The sequence below is a fragment of the Pteropus alecto genome, unplaced genomic scaffold, assembly GCF_000325575.1.
Source record: "Pteropus alecto unplaced genomic scaffold, ASM32557v1 scaffold87, whole genome shotgun sequence".
In the NCBI taxonomy this organism is placed as follows: Eukaryota; Metazoa; Chordata; class Mammalia; order Chiroptera; family Pteropodidae; genus Pteropus; species Pteropus alecto.
Window position 1 is genome coordinate 7,328,691 of NW_006443225.1, and position 10,464 is coordinate 7,339,154.

General features: G+C 36.0%; 1 pseudogene; it reads right to left on the minus strand.

Moving 5' to 3' along the window:
- LOC112472583 overlaps positions 1-10,464 on the minus strand; it is a 14,794-nt pseudogene that overhangs the window by 3,563 nt on the left and 767 nt on the right.

The following is a 10,464-nucleotide window of genomic DNA, read 5'->3' on the forward strand; positions in this document are numbered from 1 at the left end:
GACTCTTTGAATTTTAGGCAATTGCAGCTATTAATAGCTCTGTGGATACAGCTTTCTATGAAGAATAATTGGTCAGTGTCTCCTGCATTCTCAAGATTAATTTCACCTCCAGGACAGGTCAACTACCGCGTCTTCTGTGAGTGTGCTCTATCTCATCTCCCCAGGAAGATCAAGCTCCAGAATGCTGCTCCTATGGCTCCTAGAAACACCACTGATAGCTTCCCACACCTCTCTTCCCCATTTAGACTCACAGTATTTCAAGAGGACAGGACAGTATTTTGTTCCTCTTCATAGCCCTGGGTCGAGCACAGTGCCAAGCACTTTATAAATAATAAATATGTGTTGAGCGGTAGATGACAATTAGAAAGGCTTTTCCTAGAAACTATTTACCAGGAAACAAAACATTGAGATTAGTAAGATGTTATAATAATATATGTATTTTAAAATATAAACTATATTTTATTTATTTATCTTACTATTGATCCGTGGCTCCACTATTTTATCCATGTTGTGGTTAGTTTTATCTAACAGGTAAGATGATTCATCCTAAAGGATCTTTCCATTCATTCTAAAGTAATAATTTTCAAGAATTAATTATAAAACAAGGAAAAGCTTTAGAGAACAATAACATTTTAAGACAGTATAATGTTAACTTGGGCCTATATAAAATGATTTTAGATTAGATGAGAAATGTGATTTTCGAAAACTTTTGGTGTAATTTCACATTTAAAATCTCAGTTAAAGATGATCTGCATCACAAAATAGGTCTTATGGCCCCCAAATGGAAGTACAGAGTAGATGTCCCAATAGGCTGGATACTCTGAACAATGAAGAATGAAGATGTTTAAAATTCACATTGATTTTTTTGGAAACTATTTTAAATAAAAATTTAAAAAATCATAAAATCATTCAGAAAAAAAGGCAAGGTCAATATTTAAAATCAGTATGTAGCCATTATTTTGCTTTTAGTAATGACCAACATTGCTACTTCAGAGATACTCTTCCCAAAGTTCTGACTATGATTTGCTTACTCTCTCAAAGGCCCTATGAGCCATAAACCCACATGTCTAGTAACTGAGAGAGAGTCAGAGAAATAGACAGATGCTTGTTTGGCAATGCCATTGAGAAGGCTCTAGTGGTTGAATGACCCATTTTCCAAACAAGAAAACATTTTTATGTCCTATCTTAAAACTCCGTATTCCCTAATAAAGATAATGATATAAAAGTTTGGCATTTGTGTCACTCAAGGTTCCAAGATGAAAAAGATGTTACACTGAAATTAGAATATCTTGAAACCATTTCATTGACAAAGAATATCATTACCGAGGTGGATAGCAGCTGTAGGGAACAAAACGGGTTATAGCAGGAATATGGAATAGTAGCCAACATGTTGCCTTGGGCAGTACAGAACAAGGGAGAGAGCTTCAGTGAAGGTCAGCTGAAAGGAGCAGTGACCTCTGGGGGACACTTGGCCAGTGGGCGGTAACCTCATGGAAGCTAGGCAGGAGGATACATCCTCTCTCTTCACTCTTTCTTCCCTGTGATTTATTGCCAACTCCCCATTGGCCAAATCTAACCTGAAGCCTAGAAACAAGTGAGCTCTTTTGTGTTCCTAAGATTTGGGGTGGATGTTTATGGGTGGAGAAACGTAGAGAGTGGGCCCAAAAGGACCACTGGAGGACTTCCAGCACAATGTCAAATCAAACTGCTCTTTTACGTCACTATGACTATTCCATTAGAACGAGAAGAGAGCTAGTGACTTTATACTTTTAATGACAGGAACAGTTCTTTCTCCATAGATAAGGGTCTATATAAGGAATGTTTGGAGTATTGAATGAGAAAGTTCCCATAGGTGGGTGTCAACTATAAAGGCGAGTGACCCAATAGGGCAATGGGCCTTATTGGTGGAAAAGGTTTACAGGATCCTCTATGTCCGCTGGTCTCTGGACAATACATGGGGATCTAACGAGGCCAAATATTAGATCCTAGGAGGGAACTCCAGCCATTAGGTAATGGGGCTCTTAAGCTCTATGAATGGGGCAACACCAGCCTGTTCACTGGCACAGTTGGGGTCTGGGTCTAACCCTGCTGCTTCAGCTGACATGACTTGTACTGTAACACAGTCTCTGTTTTCTAAAAACTTAATTGTATTGAAGGCTTGGATACGAACAGCTTCCTAGGGGATCTGCCATAGAGAATCGGCCTTAGACTAGAGAGGCCTTACCTCTGTGGGTAAGGCTTTGTGTGGTAACTTCCTAGATGACCAGTATATTCTTCTATTTCTACCAAACCAAGACTTCTTTAAGCAATGTTGGAGTTCTGTGGAGATTGTAAATAGTGGGACTCTGACACCGAGTCATAGGTTCAAATTTCAGGACCGACTCTAATAGATGTGCTTAGTCAAGTGGATTCATCTTTCTTAAATGAATAAAACTTAAAGCTTTTAAGTTTTCTTAAATAAAAGTAAAGGTTGGAAAGCAGAATGGGCACTGGATCAGGTTATCTCAAGTGATTCTGTTCTGACGTCCTGCAGCTGAACCTCTGTGATTGTTATCAATGTTCCATTCCTTATCTCTAGAATGTAGAAGAATGTTATTAAAATTATGACTTGGAAAGATTCCTAAAATGATCTGCTCTTGTTTAATAATTTGTACATGGCAGATAGTAGTGCGCGAATTGTGAATGTATTATATCATATCACAGAAAGTGTATGCCTCCACTTGTGTTTGCTAGCATACCTTTCTGTCTAGAACCAATTTCCTTATGAACTATTTAAGGAAAATAGTAATAGCAGGACTTGTAATTCAGCGCAAATATCAGGCAGGGTAAATAGGAGGGATATCCATGCTTAGTTAGAGCAAGCTCAATTTCAGTCAATCTGAATTTAGCACGATTTTTGATGAAATAATCTGTATTTAAAGAGAATAAGCCAGAAAGAAGCTAAAAGACAAAATGGAATAAGAAAATTCCTTTCGATATTTTTAAAGCTATAAGTCACGTAGTGAATATATTTTGATTCATCCAAATCATAATTACTAGTTTCTTTATCAACAGATGAAATGTATTTGTCTCTGAGGGATCATATTTTACATAATTTTTCTTTATAATTCTGTGACTTCTTGAACTTTTAATAGTAAATTTGAATCATTTTTATTTTAAAAAAATTACCCATTTTCTTGAGGTACTGTGTGGTTGCACACTTGTCACAACAGAGTACCATCTACTCAGCCTCACACGTGAACACTGGGTCTCCTCTGTCCAGTAACAGTAAGGATCTGCTCTGTGACCTCTCCACCTGTACTTTAGATAGCATTTTATACTGTATGAATTTAAAATTAATACACTTAGTTCTCTCACGCAGTCCTTCGTAGTAGAATTTATGCCATGGCATAGTTTCTTCTTATTTAGAGAAAGCAATGCACTGAAAAATGCATAAATAATTTATTTCTTTAGGATTTGTCAACCACACTTTTAGAAGTACAGTCAAGTGTATGAGAAAGGTCCTGTAAGAGATAAAGGATTCAGTCAGTGTCAATGAAGTTACTGAAGGACACCGACCAAAATGCTGCCACACAGGCAGCTATAAATTACATATACTCAAATTAGACTTAAATTTACATATACCCAATTTATATTGAGTATTTATATATGTTCAGTTTACATATAGTTAAATTTAGCCCTAAAGACAGGATTTTATATTCAGATTGAGATTTTTTCTTTGGAAATGCTAAGGACATGACTTCAAAATTTCTGAAAGATTTATATTTCCAATGCTTGTCTTTACTACTGCATATTTTATCTTTTGAGGCCAGAAAGCACCACTCAGCAAGGAAGAAGAGCATCGTAATGGCTAAGATGGGTATGCAGTTTCTTGTGTGTGTTTGTGTGTGACATTGTGTGAGCATGTGTATTGTGACATTGTGTGAGCATGTGTATTGTGTCACTTCAGATGCTGAAATCTGTAAATGCTATATTTCTATTTCTTCAGATTATCTCAAGAAACATGATGATACACTGATACAAAATATTTGGGGGATAGCTATGTCACAGGTTGAGAAATGGGTATTGGAGATAAGTTAATTAGTTACAGAATATTTGTGTAATTAATAATTAAAAACTTGGCATTCCTAATCACAAGCTATTTTTTTGGCTAAAGAAAAAAATAATGAATGGTACTTTTTATTATTACTTTTATTTCCCATCTCTTCCCATTATAGTTACCTTTTTTAATCTAAAAAAAAAAATCCTCTTTGTTCTTCAATCATTCATTGACTCATTTATTTGACAACTGTTTACCGACCACCTACCACATGGGCTCATGTCATATGGTTAGAGATAAAAATGATAGTTCCTGCGAAGAACTCACAGCTGACTCAAATCATCCAAAGGCAGAGCGTAAACAGCAAAGCTGGAGATAATGCAAGTCACTTAATTTTCACTAATAACAAGATATTCAATTTTCACTAATAACAAGATTTTCAAGAGTTGTTTTGCCAACTGCAAGAAACATGGAACTTCAGAGAAAAGTCAGGACTATAGATGTAGATTTGGTATTTTTATGCTTAGAACCTCCATGCAAAAATGTGAGGTTTCTAAGACAGAAAGTCTAGTCTTGATTGAGTTCATTTTCCCAAAATGGGGAGGAATGAACTTGGTAACAGAAACACAGAAAAAAAGTCAAAGAGGTAATTACATGAAGAACAGGAAGAGTAAGAATATGTATTCCAAAAACTGATTTCATTTTTAATTTCTAAAATATTAAAATAAGAATAACAAAGATTTATTGTGTAATAAACTTTATCTTTCAAATAATGCCCACAGCAGCCCTGTGAGATTTGAACTAATTTTTACAGAAGCAGAAACTGAAGCTCAGTGAACTTAGGTGGCTTGCACCATCACTCAGCTATTAGGCAGCAGAGTGAGGATTTGGAGTAGAGTAGCGGGATCATTTTATAAACTATATAAACATCTTACTGATGTACTGTGTACTTGAAACTAAAAAAAAAAAAGAAAAAAAAAAAAGAGAGAACAGCAGAATCCCAAGCTGAGCTGTGCTCTTAACCTGCATTCTGCAGCCTCTGTGTGTCCCCTCTGAGAATTCCTGAGGAGCCACCCTGCTCTGCCCCTGTGGCCCAGGGCCATTCTGCCTCAGATCCTAGGCCTCCCACTGCAGAATGAGAGGGAGACAGACCATTTTCCCTGGGTAATAAAAAGCTCACCTGGTGTATTTTAACTAAATTTGAGTAGTATTCCATTTCAATAAGGGTGTGAATTTATTCTCTTTCATAATCCTTCAGGGCAATTTAAGTCCTATCTCTCAATTAAAGATTTTGCACCCCAATTGTGTTAGCAGTTACTTTGCTTCTCAAACTCTTTTTCTTAAAATTAAAAATTTTTTGCAGTTAGAGTTGACATTCAATTTATATTAGTTTCAGGTGTACGACATAGTGGTTAGACATTTATGGAATTTACAAAGCGATCCCCTCAATTAGTCTAGTACTTACCTGGCACGATACATAGTTATAATATTAGTGACTGCAATCTTTATGCTGTCCTTTACAGCCCTGTGACTATTTTGTACTTCTTAATCCCTTCACCTTCACTGTAGATACAGAGAGCAAACTGATGATTACCAGATGGAAAGAGGGTGGGGGGATGGGTGAGAAAGTGAAGGGATTCAAACTCCCTTTCAATCTAGCAGAATATATTTTCAAACCTATAGAACTAGAAAGAGTAAAGCACTTTAAAATTCATATCGATATAACCATAAGGAAGTTTGATATTTTCATTTTAAACTCTGGTTTAGTATTTCACAGTGTATTTTGGGAGGACACTAGTGTTTCCTAAGAGTTCATCGTTAACAGAAACTACATTAGGAAAAAAATACACTAACAATATATTGTACAGTATACACATACATGTGTACACACATACATATATATAAAATGCAAAAAACTACCAAACAAATTTACATTTTAAGAAATTTATATGATGGTTTTTAAGAAAAGAGATGTTGTGAAAAGTAGCATCACCTGAAAGTCCCTCTGATGAAAAAGCCTCAGTCCCCTGGTGTGAAGTATAAGCAGCCTTTCCAGCACATTCTAAGAGTGGCACTGTGCTTATCTTTCAGTGTTCCGTGCTTCCATATCCATAATTATATGACTATGTTGTATAACTGATGTATAATTTTAATATGTCATTGACTTCATTTGATATTTTCTCTGTGCCAATCACTTGATATGTCCCACGATTATGAAGACAAACAGGACATGGAATCTGCCCACAGAGGCCTGGCAGCTGGTCAGAGACAGTGAGCCAACCTGCTCTAAGGCATAGCATCGTCAGTGTCCACGTCAGTGTCCATCGTCAGGTCGACACGGGAAAAGTGAAGCTCAAGCAGGATTTGGAAGGTTAAGAATTTAGGCATGGAAGAGGTGCAGGCTATCTCTAAATACGCCAACATTTCTCTTCTGAAATTGCTTTTTTCTTTTTACAGGATGGTTACTCTAAATTTTTAAGGAAGGGATAAACAGTAAAAGCATATGATTTAACCAATTAGTAGCCACAGTCATCTGTATAAATAATTTTAGAATGCATTTTATTGCTAATAATTTAAAATATAGTCACGAATTTTAGGAACTAAAAAGGTTTGAGGAAATGAAAATCAAAGCTTTGTTAGCTACCATTGTAGATGCTTGATATTATCATATTAAGTTTATTTGGAAAAATGAAATGACATTCCCCATTGCCATTCCAAAATTGTGCTGAGTTTTACACAATGTTACACGAGTATGCCAGTAACATAAAACCTGAAATCTATCATGATAAAAAGCCCTTCATGGTAAAATAAAAATGACAGCCGAGAAAATTTAGAGCTGAATTTGTCAGTATTCAAAATAGTGTTGTAAAAAGACCCCATATCCCGAGCCTGTTCATATGCGTCTTGTATTTTTGTTTCGTCTGTCCATTTATCTGGGTATATAATTCATCCTGTACAGTGTAATGTCAACTCTGATGACTTGTTTTAAACAAATAATTGTGTCTTTTTGCGACATCAGAAAAAATCCTAATTAGAGTTAAGATAATGTTCTAACAATCATTTCTATCCACAAAGCACTTCAATATTTGACTTCTGCCATCAAATCTACCATTTTACATTTCACTCTTGAAAATTGAGATCGAAGATAAAAAGGTAATTTATTAAACAGCCTTCTTTCTTTTCCCTTTTGATAAAAAAATTAGAGAAAAAAGACATGTTGCCTTGTTTCTTATATGGAAAACAAAACGTCAACTTGTATTTTAAATGATGACTATTGGCATATGCAATTTCAGAGTAGGAATTACAACAAAAATCCTGGCTTACAAGGTTTAAACTTCCTGGGAAATATTAAAGAGTTTAATTAATATAAACAAGCACTAAAAATAACTTTAGAGATATAAGTTGTTTATTTTTTGCTAAAGCACAGAGAAATGATCACAGATTGTACCCCACAACGCATTTGAATTATGGAATTTTTGTCCCATAAATACTCTTTGAGTAGCCATGTCCTTCAGGAGTTTGCAATTTTCACTAGAAATATACCTTTATGTATCTCTTTTTAAAATTTTAGGAAAGAAAATTTTTGTTTCTAACTTTAATACCAATAAAAAAAGAGACCTGAATAGCTCATGCTCATAAAAAAGGCATGGACAGAATTTACCGGAGTCCTTGATAGTATTAGCTTCCTAACATAACCAAACACCACAGGCTGGGTGGCTTAAAGGAGCAGAAAACAGTCTCACAGTTCTGAAGGCTGCAGGGCTCTGCTCCCTCTGAAACTGGCAGGGGAGAAAGTTTCCTCTCCTCAGCCTCGGGCGGAGGCCGGCAATCCTGGTGTTCCTTGGTTAGCAACTGCGGCAGTTGAATGTGTGCCTCTGTCATCACAGGGCGTTCTTCCCTCCTGTGTCTGTGTGTCTTCTTAAAAGGACACCAGTCAGGTTGGATTAAGGGACCTGCTTACTTCAGTAGGACTTCATCTTACCTAATTACATCTGTGAGGACTCTGTTTACAAATAAGGTCACGTTCTAAGGTACTGGGGTTAGGGCTTCCACGTGTCTTTTAGGGAGCACAATGCAATGCACAGCATCCAGCGATCATTTTCTTCTTTAATTTTTTTTATTTTTACTTGTATCGAAATAGTTTTAGTAAATGTAAAGTTTCAGAGAAAATAGAGAAGATTCCCATACACCATCACTTAGCTTTTACTAATGTTCAGAATTTTTATTTATCCTTAGTATATTTTTTAAAACTAAAAAAATTAACACGGGCAAAATTCTATTACCTAAGCTAGAGACTTTATGTGTATTTTACTATTTTTTCCACTAATGCCTATTTTAAAATTTTTTGTTCAAGGATCCAATCAAAGACACCAAGTTTCATTCAGTCAACTTAGCCACATCTTCAATCTCTAACAGATTTTTCGTGTTAACTTGATTTATGTACTTGGCACGGAGTTTTTAGAAGAATATTGGGTAAGTATTTTGTAGAATATCATTATTTGGGTTTTTCTGATGTTTCTTCATAATTAGACTAGGATTATGAATTTTGGGGAAGGCTATTACAGAAGCAAAATGCCATATTCATCACATCATATCAGGGGGAACATGATACCAACATGGCTTATTATTGGTGGAATCACGAATCTGGATCATTTGGTTACGTGCTGTCTGATAGGGTTCTCCGCAATGAAGTTACCATTTTTCCTTTCCATGCTCTTTTTGGAAGTAATTCATTAAGTCCAGTCCATACTGAAAGGAAGAAAAATGAAGTATCACGTCCTGTGAAAAGGGGGAATGCCAAAGAATTTGTGGACACAAGTTAACACCCATACAGTAATTAGTAAATATTTGGGTGTTGATGCTTTGAAGCTATGCAGATAACCTGTTTCTCCATAATGTTTTGTCCATAAGTTTGATCATTCATTAGTGCATCTTGCCCACAGTAATTATTATTACTGTGGTATCCAAAGGGGATTTTCTGCTTTGCTCATAGCATATTTTATTTGAAAACAAACTAAAAAACAAGAGTTCTGCTGTGGGATGAAAGTAATTATATCCATCGGATGGTTTAGGAGTAAATGAAATGTATTCATTTCGTTTTCTTTGAAATAACATCAGCTCTGAGAAATAAGACCCATCATCATGCATCCTCACGGACAAGTGCATCAGAGTGTGAGTGATGCAGAGGTGCTTAATGGCTCCTGAGGAAGGTGCATCACCCTTCTCGACAGTGCTCATTTGCATACACACATTTAGTGCCAGCAGGAGGTGTTCACTCAGAGGTTTCCCAGAGCAGAAATGCAGACATCCTCAGGTAAAAGCAGTTTTTCATAAACTATATAGCCTCATCCAAACTCCAGTTGTCGGCTTACAGCTTTCCAGATTGACATCTTAAATCAAGAAAATGTCACAGGTGTATAGTAACTGGCCTAATCTTTTCTGTAAATTGCCGCCTATGGTTTTCAAAAACATAGTACATTCCTGGCCATTGACAATGTGTCTCCCTGCATGGCTAGCTTCACTTCTGCACAGTTAACAAATCAGCCTTAAGTTATTCATCAGATCACCCAGTGTCTAGATTTTGATTGACAGCCATTGATTTTAAGGAACTGTAATTCTATCTTTTATACTGAAGTAAAACTTGGCATGGGATTGTTTCCACTTTCTTCAAATGTAAAATTAAAACTGTAAGCAGGAAAAATAACTACACCCTTTGTCTCAGAATCTCCATTAATGGTCACTGCAAATTATTACTCCATAAGGGCTTCTGCTGTTTGATGCTGCTCTGAAGTAGGAGAGGTTGTTTTCTCAGACTAATAGCCTTAACGTCCCCTTATGTTGCAAATACAGAGCAATTTTTCTCTATTAGTTCTAGAATTATAGGACAATAATGAAATGATTAATTATATGTACTAATTAAAATATCAATGGCCCATTAAGAAATGGTACTATTACATCATCACATATTTTTCTAGGAACAGGGCTAGTCCAGGGCTAGATCATCTCAAATAGTTTAAACAGAATTCTGTTCCTAAAATAACTTTAGGGATATTTTACTTTTATGGAAAGACCTCCTAACTTATTTTTTCCCTCTGGTATAATACTTTCTTAAAGGGATTTTTCCAGAAACATATTTATCTTTCTTTGAAATACTGCTTGAATAAGTTCTGATTCTAAGCTAAATAATACACTTGGGCCAAGAAGGAGTCTTCTATTTGAGAAGGTCATTTGTCCGTATTTGCTCAGGAAAATTAACTTCAGGGCACCTTATAAGAAACCCCAGCAGCGAGGCATGTCACAATCGCACTGGTCTGTAAAATTGTAGCTCTGTGGTTTTGTTTACAGCATGTTTTACAGGACCACCTTCTGAGGGCTGTGATCCACGCTCTGACCCATGATGGTGTGTAATTGCAAATATAAACTCC